General features: G+C 46.5%; 1 long non-coding RNA gene across 1 annotated transcript in view; it reads left to right on the plus strand.

Moving 5' to 3' along the window:
- Positions 1-11425, plus strand: part of LOC138467622 (uncharacterized) — a 78923-nt gene extending 67498 nt beyond the window's left edge. The window contains exon 2 of the long non-coding RNA XR_011268122.1: positions 10903-11425. This is a non-coding gene — a long non-coding RNA (uncharacterized lncRNA). The remainder of the gene's footprint in view (positions 1-10902) is intronic.
- The last annotated feature ends 5995 nt before the right edge of the window (positions 11426-17420 follow it).

Below are 17420 nucleotides of genomic sequence, written 5' to 3' on the forward strand. Positions count from 1 at the left end.
ATACCTAACACTTATCTCAAAAGAACCCTCCCATCTATGTATTTGATAATCTACTGAAGCAAGTTGTTCCTGCTAACCTAATACCAGACAATAAACTGGAATACATATCAGCTGGAGACTTTGAGATACTTTATATATGGACTATTATTGCGAACTGTATTGGCCAAGTGCGGAGAGCGAGTGATTTTTCATTTTAGACCAGTATACTTAGTGGTATCACAGTTAACCACATACTATTCACCACACAGCTGCTACACAATACTTTTTTCTCCCCAGCACAATAGAACACAGTTCATCCCTTTTTTAGGTTTCTTAGTGGTGCACAGCACAACAGAGCCTGTTTAGTGGATATTTGTGGATTTCAAATACAGATTAAACAACTGAAAGATGAGAATAGTCATTTGATCATTAAGGAGGTCGGTTCCCAGCCGGAATTTCGATCAGATGCGCCAAAATCTAAGCACTGTAAAACAGCAGAAAGAGCATTTCAGCAAAGAGAATAGTAAATTGTGTCAGGATAAAAGTGCCCTGTTTCAGGAAGTGTGGCAGTTAAGGAAAGACATGGAGAAAAGCAAGCTATGTTCTCAGGAACTGACTGACATGAGGATAGAAAATAAGAAATTAATGGGAGATGTGAGGCAAGCATACATAGACCTAGAGCTGGCAACACAGGCCAACAATGCACAAAGTGAGGAGAGGAGTCTCCTGCAAAAGAAGATGTCTGAGTATGCCGGGTGATACAAGTCTCACAGAAGGAAAATTAGTCCCTTTGTGAGGGGAACAAGGGACTCAGTGACCAAGTAGTGGCACACAACAAAGTTATAGAAGCTACTCAAGCCCTGCTAGCAGAGCTCAAACCTCAGGCCTCTATTTATCACCAAGAGATAAGGGTTGTGAAGAACACATCTGAGAGATTGGGTAAGGAAATGGCTTTGGGGCACCCCGAACAGTTGAGTATGGAAGGGCACCCTCTGACCATGGTGTGATGACCTCCTTACCAGGGGCCTCAAGCCAACTTGCCACATTAAATGCACAGGGTGCTGCTAACTTCATGAAGAAAATGACTATGTTGTTTACAGACATAGTTCAAAACCATAGTTAATTTGGGTGTTTAGTTGTTGCTGACCTGCCGATCCAAGTATTGTGTCTGCCCAATACTTAATGATTAGAAAAAGATTGCGAGATAAGAGCAACTATGATCGCGCCAACCTGGCTTAATATCCAAGAAAGAGTCACTTGTTTTTTGTAAATCAGGATTTTAAATGTATTAAAGTGTATTTCAAATGCAGTTAATCTTTGTGCAAATTTGGGTTTAAAAATATATCCTTGATTTCCTGGTCCTCTACACGTGTTTCACCAGCAAATAGAGTGCTGGCTCATCAGGAGGAAATATATGGAAAGTTTATATTGCTAGTACATTTCCGATTGTTTCCTTTCGTCGCAAGAGTGGACATTAGAGTTATTTGTGTAGGATGGAGAACCGCATATAAGGGCTCAACATCAATTTCTGGGGTTTGTCCTGTTTGTGGATGTCGACACCCTCTCCTTTACTTTTATTGTGAGCGAGCTCAGCTGTCACTCCACCAGCGCAGCATCCTAGTAGGTCCTATTGGCACAGCAAGGAAGCCAGTGCAGAGACGTCTTAACTTCATGCCTGACAGTTTGCTAGAACAGGAAAACATGAGGTAGCTGGACTCAATCAGGCCTAGTATAACTGATCCGGAAGGCCAGTCCCTCTCAGATATTGATGGATATTCATCTTTATCCAGATTTTAAAATACCCTGGTAGACACTTCTGACCAGGAGGGCTCCTATGATGAGAAGATCAGGGTGTCGGACTGGCAGAAACATAATTTACAAAGGGACCACCTAGTCCGCTTTGCAGACAGAGAAGAACCAGAGTCCAGGCCTCAAATGAGTATTTTGAAAACCTTCAAACATTCTGGGAGGTGCAGGGAATTCTCCACCACACCCGGAAGAAGGGATGAGGAAGATGAATACTCCCATGTTCAAAAAGGGGAGCCCAGGGGAAGTGACCCAGAGAGCCCACTGTATCACAGGGGAGAGGAGACCAGACCCTGTCATTCTGGGAGGGATTCCAGTCTCATGGAGGGCAGGGAGCACCTAGAGGACAGGGAGTAGACCACCAATAATAGCAGCTCTGAGTCAGAGGGCGAGTGGAAAAAGAAGGCTGCCAACAGAAGAGAGGTCTGGTAAAAGACCCAATTCGGCAAATAAAGGCATGCCTAATACTCGGTATGGGAGCATTTAGAATTGTATGACCAGATGATTACGTCATTTGACATAAAACATTACCAGAATTCCATGGAGTTGGTCAAATGGACATTCTCCCCGGAATACTCCAGCTTCTTTGCAGGGCTGGAGCATCAAGATCGCCAAAGATGGCCCACCTATAAGGCGGTCAACTTAAAGCATCTCTCTGATCACAGGAACCCTCAGGAGGCCCACAAAGCAGCCTCCAACCTGCATTGTGGAGAAGACCAGGCACCTAGAGAGTTTGTGAAGAACTGAAGCGGGCATTTGCCTAGACCTCTAGACGGGTGCGCACAAATAGCCGGAAGTTCATTAATGCTTATTTCCATGCACTCCCAAAATAGATAATGACCCAACTGGTTAGGGACTTCCATGAACGTAGGACCCTGGATTGGGTGGTGGAACAGGCCACCTGGATTTATAAAGTCCAAAAGCCATCCGAGAACAATAATAACCCCAAAAATCCCAAACCGCCAAACCCCCCCCCCCCCCTCCCCTGCTGCAAAGGAGACAGAGGTGGACCTGGAAATGGAGGGCAAAAAAATACCTCTCCTACTAATCAGCAGAATAGAGGCAGAGGAGACCCTCTGATCCAACACAATCAGGTGGTAGCCAGGCAGGGTATCCAATTAACTCTCCGCCTGACCCTGCCACCTATATCAGCATGAGCTACAGGGTAACAGACCCATCTTGGGGTATGTATGGACTCCCCTGGCACAAGGGGGGGTCCACTAAGGTAAGTACTGCCCCAGGGAACCCCCCCTCAAAACTTCCCTCAGGAGGGAAGAAATACTACACTCTCCAACTTAAGCTTCTTTCCCAGATACCCTCCAAACCCCAATTATAGAACAATCCTCCTCTCTCTCGCCGCTTTCAGGACAATAGATTCCCAAATCAGGGAGAAGGGAGACCAAGGATGGAGGTTTATTAGGGAAACCCTCAATACCCAAGCTACTCTGGGAGAAGGGACAACTACCCTTTCCGAGAGCAGCAAAGGTACGAATCTAGACCCCCTTACCAACCAGAAAGGATGTCTCAACTGGAGCGCCAGGTCCAAAGTTTGACACAAGACCTGGGTCGCATGTTGAGGGCTCTTTAGAGCCCTCAAATGAACATGGCTGCCCAGAACGGCTCAACACCCGGGCCTGGTGCCTCGGAGCAATGACGGGAAGAAAACCCTGACAACCCACAGGTTCCAGAGGAGGGGGCCCGGGGGGAAGGGAGATGCAAAGCCCTAGAGGAAGCTACCTTTCCCACCAGAGAAAAACGCCAGGAAACCTCTGAACTTAAACACAGATTTCCTACCCCGAAAAGCTGGAATTTAGGGAACAGAGGGTAAGTAGGAGAAATCAAGGGACAAAGAAAACCCATTTTGTTGAGGAGGTCCACGTCATCCCGTTTGAAGGGGAAGAATCCCTGGAGGATGCAGGAAAGAAAATCTTTTCTTTCAGGGATGAAGGGACCCCTCCGAAGGAAAAATGGGTCCCAAAAGACCCTACCTTAGGCTGTGTAAGTATGGAGACTGACCCAGGGCAACCAATTCTCAAACCCCAAAAATGTCACCCAGATGACTCTGAAAGCAATGAGAGATCCTCCCCACAAACAGGTTCGGGTGACTGTCTCCAGGAAAAGGGGAACAGCAAAGAATCAGGGGGAAAAGGGGACTTCCCTAGCTCATTTGTTGCTGGGTGCAAAATTTTCATTACAGATTCCCGGACTCCGACACAGAAAACTGTCCAAGATCGCACAGTGTTGGAGTTCAAAATAAAATAAATTAACCGCCAAGCTGGCACAAAATGCACATTTTCTTTGTCCCTTTGAAGAGAGGGAAGGGAGATTTTATGCCTCAGTCAAGGTAAAGGGTCAGTGTGCGTTCTCAGCGTTGGTGGATACTCATTGCTGGGTATCAACGATCAGGCCCTGACCTGGCTAACCTTGTTCTTCTCTGATCAACCCTCCCAGGTGCAACTTGGGTCCTTAATTTCCTTTATCTCACTCTCTACCTGTGGTGTTCCCCAGGGGTCTAACCTCTCCCTGACTGTTCAACCAGTACCTGGCACTTCTCGCCCACTGTATTGCCGCTCACTGCTACAAATTCCAGTGCTATGCGGATGACACTCAACTCGGTTTAAGGCTCCCCTCTGCCACCTTTTCTCCTTCTCTCATCTCTGACTGTCTGTCTGCTATCCAGGATTGGTGTGCCGCCAACAAACTCTGCCTTAATGCCAGCAAGATGGAGATTCTCCTCATTGGCTTACCTGCACCCTCCTTTCCTGTCACTCTCTGGCCGGCCTCCCTTGGCCCTCTTCCTGCTCCCACCTGTGAGGCTAAGAACCTCGGGGTCATCTTCGACTCCACACTCTCCTGTTTTCCTCACATCTCTGATGTCTCTAAGAAGTCAAACTAGCAACTGCACCTCCTCTGAGGTATTATTCCTTTCCTCTCCTTCCTCCAGAAGCTCACTGTTCTCTAAAGCTCTGGTTCTCTCTAGGCTGGACTACTGCAACAGCCTCTTTCTAAATCTGCCTGCTTCTACTTCCACCCTCTGCAACTCGTCCAGAACAGGACTGTGAGACTTGTCCTTGGCATCAAGCCCAGGGATCATATCTCTCCAGCACTGAAATCTCTGCATTGGCTCCCAGTGGCTGCAAGGATTAGGTTCAAGACTCTCTTCATTGTCCACAAGGCCTTCTAGGGCCTGGGTCCTCAATACCACCAATTCTCTCTTGGTAAATACCTTCCTGCTCGAGCTCTTCGCTCCTCCGCCTCCAACATCCTCAGGATCAGTCGCTTCTCCAAGCAACGAGTTGGTGGTAGATCTCTTTCTTGGGTTGGGGCCTCCCTCTGGAAAAGCCTCCCTGCCTCTCTGAAACTCGAGGAGAACCATCTCTGGATCTGGAAGCACCTCAAGACCTTCCTCTTTGCTTTTGCCTTCTCTCTTCCTCTCCACTGCAGATTTCCTGTCTGATATTGCACTGGTCACCTGATCCCAGATCTCAGATTTCGGGCCCAGATCCATAACCGCCCGGTTGCACTCTTGCACTGCCTCTGGCAACCCTTGCACGTGGGTCTGTATCTGTAGCCCTAGAATCCCCCTACCTGCACTTTTGGACACCTGCTGTCTGCGTCTGCACTTAACCTTGCACTTGCCACCTGCTGGCTGCACTTCATGTTATTGTTTTGATCCCATGTAGAGTACTGCCCCTCCCCTTTCCCCTGGTACTTTTCCCCTCCCCCCTACCTGCACTTTTGGACACCTGCTGTCTGCACTTAACCTTGCACTTGCCACCTGCTGGCTGCACTTTATGTTATTGTTTTGATCCCATGTAGAGTACTGCCCCTCCCCTTTCCCTTGGCACTTTTCCCCTCCCCCCTCCGCTGCACTTGCGCAATCTCAATGTCACTTGACCTACTGCGATCTTTATCTCTATCCTTTGTTTGTTTTCCCCTTCCTTGCCTCGTCACACCTTGAAACATTTGTGTATAGGCGCGTTACAAATGCCATATCATATCATAACATAGCATATCATACTGGATCCCAAGCCACCCTTCTGTCCAAAAAGGCCTTTGACCAAATGAATTCAGTAAAGGGGAGGGTCACCAAATTCCCCTCACACCTCTTCCTGGGCAACACCAAAACTTCAATGGAAATTATATTTCTGTCGAAGGGACTGCGCGTCTGGAGATCAAAATTTGGCCACAGGGTGAAACACCTGGTGATAGTCGTCACTCCAGAGGGCACACCTTGTCTACTGGGGAAAGACCTCCTCCGGAGGTTATCACCCCATATTGACTGCATGAACAAGATCCTCTGGACTCAGATTAACTGGCCAATTGTATTGAAACAATGTACCAATTACGTGAGTTTAAATGGCACATGCCACATGATTGAACATCGGTCTGACAAAATAGAATTCCACTTTAGGAACAATCAAGTCCAAGACATCACTGTCATCTCTGTAGGAGAGCAAACTGGTGATGTAAACCCTTCTTTATTTTCAAAAATTACTCTTCCTCCCAGTTTTAAGTGGCATTCCACAATGGAAGGAAATACTCTGAAATTCTATACTGATCCACAATCTGAAGAAAACCCAAATCCCATGACAAAAGGTTATGAAAAACGGTTTGACTGACATCCAGAGAAATGGTGATCAGCTGTTTTCCCCATTCAGCTAAATGAGGGCGGGGGGCCTGTTCTCGCCAGAGTATGCAATGAATAATGGAAAATGCTTCATCAGCGAAGCATTATTCAGGAAACTTCCAAAAGATCAAACCATTTCCACGTTTAAGTTAGTTGATAAGTGGGAAATGGGCCTGGAGACTCCAAATTCCAAACATCTCCTGCCTAGCAGGTACATGGTAAAAATGTTCATTGGCAACAAAAGCATAGAACATAATTGTTGGGTTGTGAGAGATGTCCCCTGCGCATTCTCAATTGATTCGCAATTAATTTGGATCTAATTAATTACAAAGCCTGGTCCTGACTGGGGAGTAACCCCATGGGCTTTGACAACCCTGAGAAAGCATTTTGGTCAGCTTAATTTCTGCAGTATGTGGTTGAAGTTCAAATAGGAGAAGTTACCATACCAGGACAGGTACGACAATTCACAAATTCTCCTAAAAATTAAGCGAGGACAAAACCTCAAAAACAAGGACGCTTATATAAATTTGAATTATCTCCTCCAACGGCAAGGTTTGTATTTACATCCAACACCCCTAGTTGACCAAGAACATGACACCATTTGAATATAGGTGGATACTAGCGACCCTTGAAGTATCACTTTGGGCGCAGACACCTTTATTGGAATGAAGGTTGATGCCCAACATTCTATTGACTTAGGGAATGAGATCATGGGACCAATTCCAAATTACTGTTACAATTGTGACGACATCCCTCTGGAAAAGATTTTCACCTGGCAAGGGGGAAATTTCTTGGTGTGCTCTTCCTGTCCTAATGGTGGGGATGATGTAACCTGTGACATCAGGAAGGATGAGGTGGTATTTCAAGTTAACAGTGACTACCTCCCCTCCTTGAAACCTCATGTCCAGGCCAACACCATAACAAGAGATCTCTTCACTCAACTGGAGGATACCGCCGAAATTGCAAAAACCAAGGTATTTCCAGGCTTTAGGCAGATGGTTGAGGAAAAAAATCAACCTGGCTGATGCCTTTGAAACCGAGGGGCAAAAGCAGAAGCTGAAACAGGTGTTTTGGGACTTTCAGGAGATCTTTGCCTTGGACTCGTACAACTGTGGTCACACAGAGATAGATTCAACCTCCATAACAATGGACCCTGAGATGGCTCCCCTATTTGTAAAGCAATACAGGTTGCCTCTCGCATCTATGGAATCACTCACAGAGATTATTAAAAACTCAGTCCACAACCCGGTACCGGGGATACTCAAACCCAATGGCCAATGGAGACTTTGCGCAGACCATAGGGAGTTAAATAAACAGGTCCACATGTCAAGATGGCCACTTCCCTACATCGATCAGGGACTGGTCCAGATCCAAGGGTCAAAGGTGTATACTGCCATTGACCTGACCAACGGTTACTGGACAGTACCTGTGAGTAGGGAAAACCAGTACAAGCTTGTCTTTACCTTCTGGGGGCAGTGATACACATGGACCCGAACACCCTTTGGATACATAACCTCTGGCAATTAATTTAACATCTTCCTGCACAAGGTCATGCCCGATAGGAGTGAAAGGGGAAACTATCCTATCTAGATGATATTTTAAGCAAAAGCTCAACTGTGGAGGAACACATAGCTGAAATACACTATGTTCTGACCCAGTTGCAGAAAGCTGGAGCAAAAGTGTCCTTTAGGAAGGTAGAAGACCCATGTGAACGTCTTAGGGCACAAAATCACCCCTGAGGGTCTCAGTCCCCAGGTGAAAAAGGTGGAAACTTTATTGAAATTGAAAGACCCTACTACTCTGCGTGAACTAAGAAGCCTTCTTGGACTTACTAATTATAGTAGAAAGTTCATAGAGGACTACGCAGAGGTTGCACAACCCTTGGTCCATTTACTATAGCCTGGGGTCAAGTAGGAGTGGGGTCCAGAGCAAGCCGAATTAGTAAAACAACTAAAGCAAAGCCTTTCCCAAGCACCTTGTTTGGCTTACCCCATAAAAAACAGGGAGTTATTCTTGGAGATGGGGTTCTCAAATACTTGCTTAACAGCAGTATAATATCGAAAGAACAACAAGGTCAACAATGTCATCTCATACGCAAGCAAGATTTTGTGTTCTGTGGAGGAAAAATTCAACGATTGTGAAAAGGCAGTCCTGGCAACGGTGTGGACATTGAAGAGTTACCACCCATTCACCGAGGAGAGCACATAATTGTCGAGACTCCTCACCAGCCCTTGCAATATCTCCAAAGTGACCAAATCCGAGCAGGCAACATGAGTAATTCCAGAATTACTTCCTGGATTCTGTCCATACAAGGCTTTCCTGTGGAGGTCAGATATGGCCAAACCAAGAAGAGTCCCCTAGCGCAAGGTTTGGCTGACTTGCATGACTGTGCTCAAGAAAACTGTCTTGAGGACGAAAGTCTAAAAACCAAAGACAACATGGAGGTGTATTTTACTACCCGGCACAAAGTCTATGAGGAAGACATGTGCCAGATGGTGCATCATGCCATCCTCACTGCCGTGCAACACCAACTCAAAGAACTGGTCATAATCACTGATTCAGATTATGTCAGGAATGGGTTCGTGGAGTACATGATTGATTGGAAAAATCGAGGCATGCTGTGTGCGAATAACAAACCGCTCATGCATGGGAAATTAATACAATCCATTGATGATCTGGTCACCTCTAATGAGATGACTATCTACTGAAAAAAGATCAAAGGTCACTCCAGAATAGAGGGACCAGACAAAACTGGGAATGACTTGACTGACCATTTAGCCAAAACCAGAGCCATCCACAGGGATCTCATAGAAATCGAATCTCTGTTAGGGGAAATCCAATTCGCTGCTGTCACCAGGTCCCAAACACAGGCCCAAAATGAACTCTCAACTGCCCAGTGGAGTAAAGAATCTGCAGATGCTGATTTGATTACGGCACAAAAAGGGACCCGATTATTGGGAAATGTTATCAACATATTGAAGACCCCATGAATTTTCCTCTGACCAAATCCGATTACATCGGGAGAGAGGATCTCTGGGTGTTGATGACATTTTCCAAAATGTTCTGAATCCAAGACGGTTTGTTGGTATGGAGAACCATCTCTGGATGTGACTAGTGGGTGGTACCTACCTCATTCCGAAGCCTGATGTTAAGTGACGCCCATGACGCGGCAACTGCCGGTCGTAGGGGGTTTCATGCAACTTTGGAAATCTTGCGAGAGGTCGCCTACTGGCCACACATGGTTCAGGACCTCGACCGACACTTGAAAGCGTGCGTTGTGTGTGCTTATTTTCAGCCAATTTCCCTCACACACTGAGCTCGCCTACAGAAAAGGGGAATGACACTGCCTTGGTCGGACTTGCAAGTCGGTTTCATCTGGTCCGTGATTCGCTCCTCTAGTCGAAGCAAGTACATGTTGCTTGTGACATGCTTGTTTACCAAGTGGGTGGAATGTCTCCTGGCCCCAAATTGCAAGGCAGAAACAGCTGCTGCCCTAATGATCAATCACAACTTCTCGTGTTTCGGCCGTACCCCAAAGGATTGAGTCAGACCGAGGAAGTCATTTTACCAGTGAGGTGATAACAAAGATGTGGGAGATACTCAGGGTAAAGAGAAAACTCCACATTGCCTAACACCCAGCCTGGAGTGGGGGATCTGAGGGGTACAATAAAACAAACAATTGTGGGCATCTTGAAGAAGTTTGTGGTGGACTCTGGAGCTAGTTGTGACATTCGATTACCACTTGTCCTGATGGCCATCAGGTCTACACCATCTTCTGTGACAAAAGTGTCACCATTTGAGCTCATGACTGGACAAAAAATGGTGCTACCTCAGCATCTGCTCTACAGAACTCAAGAACAGACCCTGATCAATGCGTCCACGACCCATGAGTACATTGAGAATTTATGAAAACACCTTGAGCACCCTTTTGCTTACGCTGAGCGAAATCTAAAAAAGTCGGCAGAGGGGATGAAAACCCATTATGACTTAAAGACCACAAAGAAAGAGTACCAAGTAGGAGACAGGGTCTACCTGTACAATTTCCAGAGGAACCAGACCAAAGAGAAGAGGTTTCTCCACTCTTGGTGCGGTGCGCTTGAAATTGTAGATACAATCTCTTCAGTCACCTATAAGATCTGCATCCCAAAAGGAGAACAAATGAAAGAGAAGTGGGTTCCCATCAATCAGTTGAAAAGCTGTCATCCCAGGCAGAACTTGCAGCTGATTGAAGAACACAGTGAAGGTAGAGCCCAGGAACCATCTGAAGAGTAAAGGTAAGACCGGGAACCCGGATGGAGAACATCACACATTTACAGGGAGTTGAACAACCATACTTATTTTGAAGCTATTACAAATAATTGTCATGTTCAAAAATTGTGATGCATAAAAAGTCATGTGTATCTTGTTGTGTTGTTGTCAATTGGCCTGCCAATACCGGGAAAAATAGTTTTGCATGATATACTTAACCTCTCTTTCATTCTTGGCAGATTAAATCATTCCTTGCCTCTACAGGCCAGAGGTGGAGCCGCCGGAAAGGCAGGGGTCCAGGACCAAAACCCAAAATCCGAAAAGAGTGGAGTGCACCCAGGCCACAAGGAAATGGACACCCCACTCCTTGCTCTTCTCTCTGTCTCATTAATCAAAGAGTTAGGAGGGGGGACTTGCAGGCTGAAATATAGCCCCTGGATGCCAGAAATACAGAGGCCACAGTCAGTTATGAGGGTTCACTGAAATAAAAGGCCAGCACAGAAATGAAGTCCGACATAAGGCCTAGTGAACCTAAATTCCAAAGGAAATAAAGTAGGCCTCAATTTCAAAATGCGAAGATATGCAAATTGCCTTTCATGAAGGAAGAGAAAGACACGTGGCACTGATGTTTTGACAAATCCATGGACATTTGCACCCACACAGATAAAACAGCAGTGCACAGTATCTTCAATGGGATGCCAAGCAGCTGCAGTGAAACAGAGCATTTTACATGTAAATTAAATAAAACAAGGTAATTTTGTTTTCCCCTCATCTAGTTTAACAATATGCTCAGCAAAATGCTTGCTGGACTTTCAAAGTGTGAACATGGTTTCTGCCTATCACAAGCTCATCCACATGGACAGTTTTAAAGCAAAACACACATGTATTTTTAAGACTGTGTCCCTTATAAGATATGATTTAAAATGCATTTATGTACGAGTTTACAGGCTGTTTGCTGCAGGGTACATGGACGGTCATTTCTTCAGATGTGAAACTAAACTCCAGGTCCTCCCTCTGTTGCCCTTGAGACTCGGGCCTGATTGTCTTCATCCATCAAGTGCCGTTCCTTAAAAGTACAAGCAGGAATACTTATTTTTTTTTAAAACTTGTATTTATTGGTTTCACATAGAAAACATCTTCAAACAATATAACATCCCCCTCACCCTCCCCCCCCTCCCACCCGCCGGGTAGCATGGCATCGTGTTTTCAAGGAATACCTTATGCATTAAAAATGTCTGATACTTTGATATTATGGGGACACCATTGTTCCATGAAATCTGACTGGAGATATTGCAGAATCCCTTCCCATTCCTTTACGAACTTGTCCCTTGTCCCTTGGAGTGTGTGGGTGATCTTCTCCATCGTTATCTGAGCCCATACCTTCTGTAGCCAAGTGAAAGTCAGTGGGGTGTTTTTGTTCTTCCAGTCCTGGGCTATTGTTGACCATGCCGCTATGAGAAGTGCCATAAAACTTCTCCATTGAGATTTACTGTATAACTTCGTTATGTCATCTCTAATCCCGCATAGCCACACCCCTTCTCCAATCAGCCCCACACCTGGAAACATTTTGCCCATCTCTCCCTTAATTTCCTCCCAGAAGGGCTTGATGCCTTTACAATCCCACCAGATGTGTTTCCACGATCCTACTTCAGCACATCCTCTCCAACATTGATTAGACGTTTTGGGGTACATGGAGTGTAGTTTTTCAGGGGTATAGTGCCATTGTGTCATTATTCTGATCCATATTTCTCTGGTCTGTACCGAGCGGGTCATTTTAGGGATCAATGTCCATAGATCCTCCCACTGCCTTTTCGTCGGCTCTTCCCCAAGTGTTCTGCCCCACTTAATCCTGTATGACCATTTAATTTCTTCCTCCTGTGTGTTTATGAATTTATACAGAGTCAATACCCATTTTTTTGCCCCCGTGTTAGAAATGATGTATGTCTCAAACGGTGTGAGATCCCTCGTTGCTGCTTCAGCGATGTTCGGGACGTTTAGCCAATGTTTTAACTGTTCATATCTATATTTATCCCCTTTTGAGGGAGTTGAGGATACTACGCAGGATTCAAGTGACCTAATTTTATTGTCCTCGAACATCTCACCTATTTTTGTTACGCCTGCCTCCTCCCAACCACCGTATGCCCCTTGTTCTATCCCTGGGGGGAATTGCGGGTTCCTACAGATGGGCGTGAAGGGTCTCAGCGATGTGGACATTATGCCTCTCCTTGTTTGGCAGTCCCACGCCTCCAACGTGGTCTTCATTATTTCGCTGATCCCTAAGTTCTCGTGTCTATGCTGTCTCTGTTTCCAGAGAAGCTCAACCAGTGGAGTTCTCGCAACTGCCCTGTCCTGTTTGGCCCATATCTGCTGCGGGTTCTCCCCCACCCACTCCTTCAGAACCTTAAGCTGCGCCGCCTGATAGTATTTCTTAAAGTGGGGAAGTGCCATCCCCCCTTCTCTGGTTGGTGCCTTGAGGACTGCCCTAGCTACTCTTGGGATTTTCCCTTTACATATAAAGGAAGAGACCAATTTCGTTAGAGTTTTGAAGAAAGTGCGGGGGACGCCCACCGGGAGAGCCTGAAAATAGTACAGCACCCTTGGGAGAATAGTCATCTTCACTGACTGGATCCTACCCCACCACGAAATCTGTAGAGGATTCCATCTGTCTACATCTCTACGGATGCTTGCGAGGAGCCGCGGGTAATTTTCCCCATATGTTTGTCCAATTTTCTGAGGTACTATTATTCCCAGGTATTTTATCCCCTTTTCTACAATCTTAAGATCCAGTGATTTAGCTTCCCCATATATCTTTGTTCTGTCCTCTGCCAGGATTAAGATTTCTGATTTTTTCCTATTTATCTTTAGGCCTGAGATGACCCTGAAGTTTTCCAATTCTCTCACCGCAGCTGATAAAGTGGATTCTGGATCTTCTAATGTAATCAACATATCATCCGCGTATGCTATCACCTTATGTTGCTGTCCTGCCATATCTATCCCCCCAATGAATGCTGATTCCCTGATTTTTATCAGCAGAGGTTCTAAGAATATAAGAATATAAGAATATAGCATACAGTAGTGGGGAGAGTGGGCAGCCTCGTTTCGTCCCTCTTGAAATTAGTACCTTGTCAGTTACCTCCCCATTGATGGCTATTCTGCTGGATGGGGTGATATAGTTCGCTCTGATTCTTGCAATAAATTGTTCCCCAAAACCCATGTATCCTAGGACTCTAAACAACATTGACCATTCGACCCGATCAAAACCCTTCTCGGCGTCTACTGATAGCAGTATCGCTGGGGTGTTAGTTATGCCAATTTTTTCCACTAGGTGCATGAGCCTCCTCAGGTTGTCATGGGTTTGCCTGCCAGGAATGAAACCTGATTGGTCCATGCTAATCAATTTTGGGAGAAGCAGGGATAGTCTCGCTGCCAGGATCTTCGTATAGATTTTCGCGTCTAAATTCATCAGGGATATTGGTCTGTACGATGCGGGGATGTCGGATCTTTACCTGGCTTATGGAAGGCTAACACCTTCGCTTCGTTCATAGTGGGGGTCACATTGCCACTATCTTTAAATGAGTTCAGGAGCCTAGTTAGGACTGGGGTCAGTAAAACTGAATATTTTTTATAAAATGGGGCCGTAAAACCATCTGGGCCTGGTGCTTTGTTTACTGGGAGTCTATTTATTTGTTCTTTAACTTCTTCTTCACTTATTGGGTTCTCTAGGGCCATTTTATCTTCCTCAGAGATCCGCCGGATCGGTAGGGATTTTAAATAGGAATCTTGGGCGTCTACATTAGGGCGTTCTGTGGTGTAGAGAGTTTGATAATATTCCCTGAATGCTTCCCCCATGTCCTGTGTACGTGTTTGTATGTCCCCTTTCGCATTACGCATGGCCTTAATTGTTGTTTCTTTCTGTTTCGCATGAAGTTGTCTCGCTAAGAGTCTGTCTGCTTTGTTCGCTCTTATATAATATCTCTGTTTCAGATATAGTAGGTACCTTTCTGCATCTTTAGTGCGTAACATCTCTAGCTGGCCTTGTGTATGTTTCAGTGCTTTTTTTAATGTCTTAGTGGGATATGACAACATTTTCTCTTGGATATCTTCGACTGTTTTTTCCAACTCCTTTTCCCACATATACCTCTGCTTATCCTTCGTGATTCTCAGCGCTATCAACTTTCCCAGTATAACTGCTTTAAACGCATCCCAGAGAGTGCTCATAGTAACTTCCCCGGTGCCATTTTGTGCGAAGTATTCTTCTATCATTACCCTTATGACATCCCCAGTTATCGGGTCCTGAATCAGGTCCTGCGGTAGCCTCCACCTCCAGAGCCCATTCTTTTTCCCGGGGAGAGTCAGGTCTAGCCAAAGTGGCACATGGTCCGAAAGCGCAATCGCTCCCTTTTCTACCCCTTTTATCTTCCCCATGAGACCCACCGATACCCAAAAGTAATCTATCCTGGACATGGAGTTGTGAACATGTGAAAAATATGTATACCCCCTTTGCTCCCCATTCAGTTCACTCCACACATCACTCAAGGCCATGTGGTCCATCTGTTGTTTAAGACGTTTTGACGGTGCCCCCTGGCCGTGTATGTTCCCCGTACTTCTGTCTAAGTGTGGGTTCCAGGCCCAGTTAAAATCCCCTCCCATGATCACCTCCCCCCTCGCGAAACCTTCTAGCCTCCCCATCACATCTCTGAGGAAGCCGCCCTGTCCCTGATTGGGTTCATATATAGAGGTAAGGGTAACACGATATCCTTCTATCTCCACATTGGCGGAGGCATATCTTCCTTCTTTGTCTATGACTGTATCCAGCAGTTTAGTGTCCTTCCCTTCTTTCACCGCAATCAACACCCCTGCTTTTTTTCCGTGGTCGTTGCTTGTGCCCATATTTTAAACCCTTTTATGCGTGTTTTCTGTTTGTCCCTGGTTCTGACATGGGTTTCTTGAAGGAGCAGAATATCTGCTTTCCCCCTTTTTACAATTTTTTCCAGCTTCACCCTTTTCGTTGGCATATTCATCCCCCTAACGTTATAGGTTAAAATGCGCATCATCCCCATTCTGTTATATGTTCATGCATTGGCTTTGAGTCCCCTTCCTGTACTTGGCGCCTTTTATTCATGCCCCCGTTCCCCCTCCCCCCCTTCCCTTAACTCACCCCCCCAACATTGAACTGTAAACCAACCAAACTTTCCTCCGAGTGGTGCCAGGGTTCCTACTGATGCTATGGCATTGCGCCCATCGCTCCCTGCCCCCCATACCCTCGGGGGGTAATTTGTGGGGGATCCTAAACCCCACTGTTCCATCAGTTCTTACCGAAATCCAACCCGCTGGGTCGCGGCCGGACTGCCGTCTGCATACCGTTCGTGCAGCTCCGTCCACACTGCCCCCCCCCCCCGTTGGGATTTAATTTTAACACCTCCGTACCAAAGTCCATCGTGCCTCTATTTTCTGCGCTTCTCATGGTACCTTTCTCCTGGAGTCCCTTCCTGCGATTGCCTTCTTGTGCTTAGTTGACTCCCAGCCTTCTGGTTTCCTTGCTCGTTCCCTCCTAGATGGAGCCTCCTCTCGTTCCATCTCTTCCCCTTGAAGGCCCATCGTACTGAGGCCTTCTTCCCATGTGGTGACTCTCCTCTGTTTTCCTTCCCACGTGAATAGCAGCCCAAATGGGAAGGTCCATTTGTAACAAATGTGTTTCGCCACCAGCTCTTTGACCAGTGGAGCCATGGCTCTCCTTTTTTGGAGGGTCAAGAGGGCCAAGTCTTAGTACAGTTGTATGTTCTGTCCATTCATTTTAATATGCTCCAGTTCCCTGCCCCTCCTCAGAATCTGTTCTTTCGAAGGGATTGTGTCCTCCGACGTATTCCTCATCTTAGATATATCCTTCCAGCTCTGCTGGCCTCGGAACATTTTTTCTCTAGAGGGCGCTGCGCGTCGACGTCCCTCGAGTCGATGTCCTTCGACAGCCGCTGTATCGACGCTCGACGTCATCCTGTCTATAAAGGCCGCGCGCAGCGTCCGTTGCTCAGTTCCGTTTTTCCGCGCTTACTCGGTGCCTCGGAATACCGTTGCTCAGTTCTTAGTCAGATTAATCCTATTTACCTCGAGTTATTCGATCCGTACTCGATGGCTTCCTCGTCGGAACCGACAACTCCTCGATCCGGCTTCAAAAAATGTCGAGATTGTGGGAAAAAGATGTCGTTGACCGATCCTCACAGAAATTGTCTGTGGTGCTTGGGAGCTGAACACCATTGTTCGGAATGCGAGGACTGTATGTCCATGACAGCTAAGGCCCTGAAGGAGCGTAGGGGGAAGCTGGAGAAAGGTAAGACTTTCAAAGCTTCTTCTTCGTCGACGAAGTCGAGACATTCGTCTCCTCGTCACCATTCGCGCTCCAGGTCTCGGAGTGGGTCTCATCACTCCTCGAGATCGAAGCACTCGAAGAGGAGACGTCGAAGATCCCCTTCTCCGTCTTCCTCTTCCTCTGTTTCGCCAAAAAGAATCCCTTGCCCCACGAAACATAGTTCCCGGTCTGAATGGGAGGAATTCCGAAAAAATATGATGAGCGTCTTCGAGAAAGCGGCCTCGACCCCCTTGAAGACTGCCGAGAGCGATGCTCTGGTCGAAAGACCCGAAGGTCAAAAACGCTGCGAGTCGCAGTACCCGGCGAAAGAAACCTCTCGAGCGCGTCTCGAACCCTCGAGCAGGACTATGACCTCCAAACCTTCCTCGAAGGTTCCGTCGACGCAGGTTCCGT

The sequence above is a fragment of the Ambystoma mexicanum genome, chromosome 4q, assembly GCF_040938575.1.
Source record: "Ambystoma mexicanum isolate Mex_15411 chromosome 4q, UKY_AmexF1_1, whole genome shotgun sequence".
Taxonomy (NCBI): Eukaryota; Metazoa; Chordata; class Amphibia; order Caudata; family Ambystomatidae; genus Ambystoma; species Ambystoma mexicanum.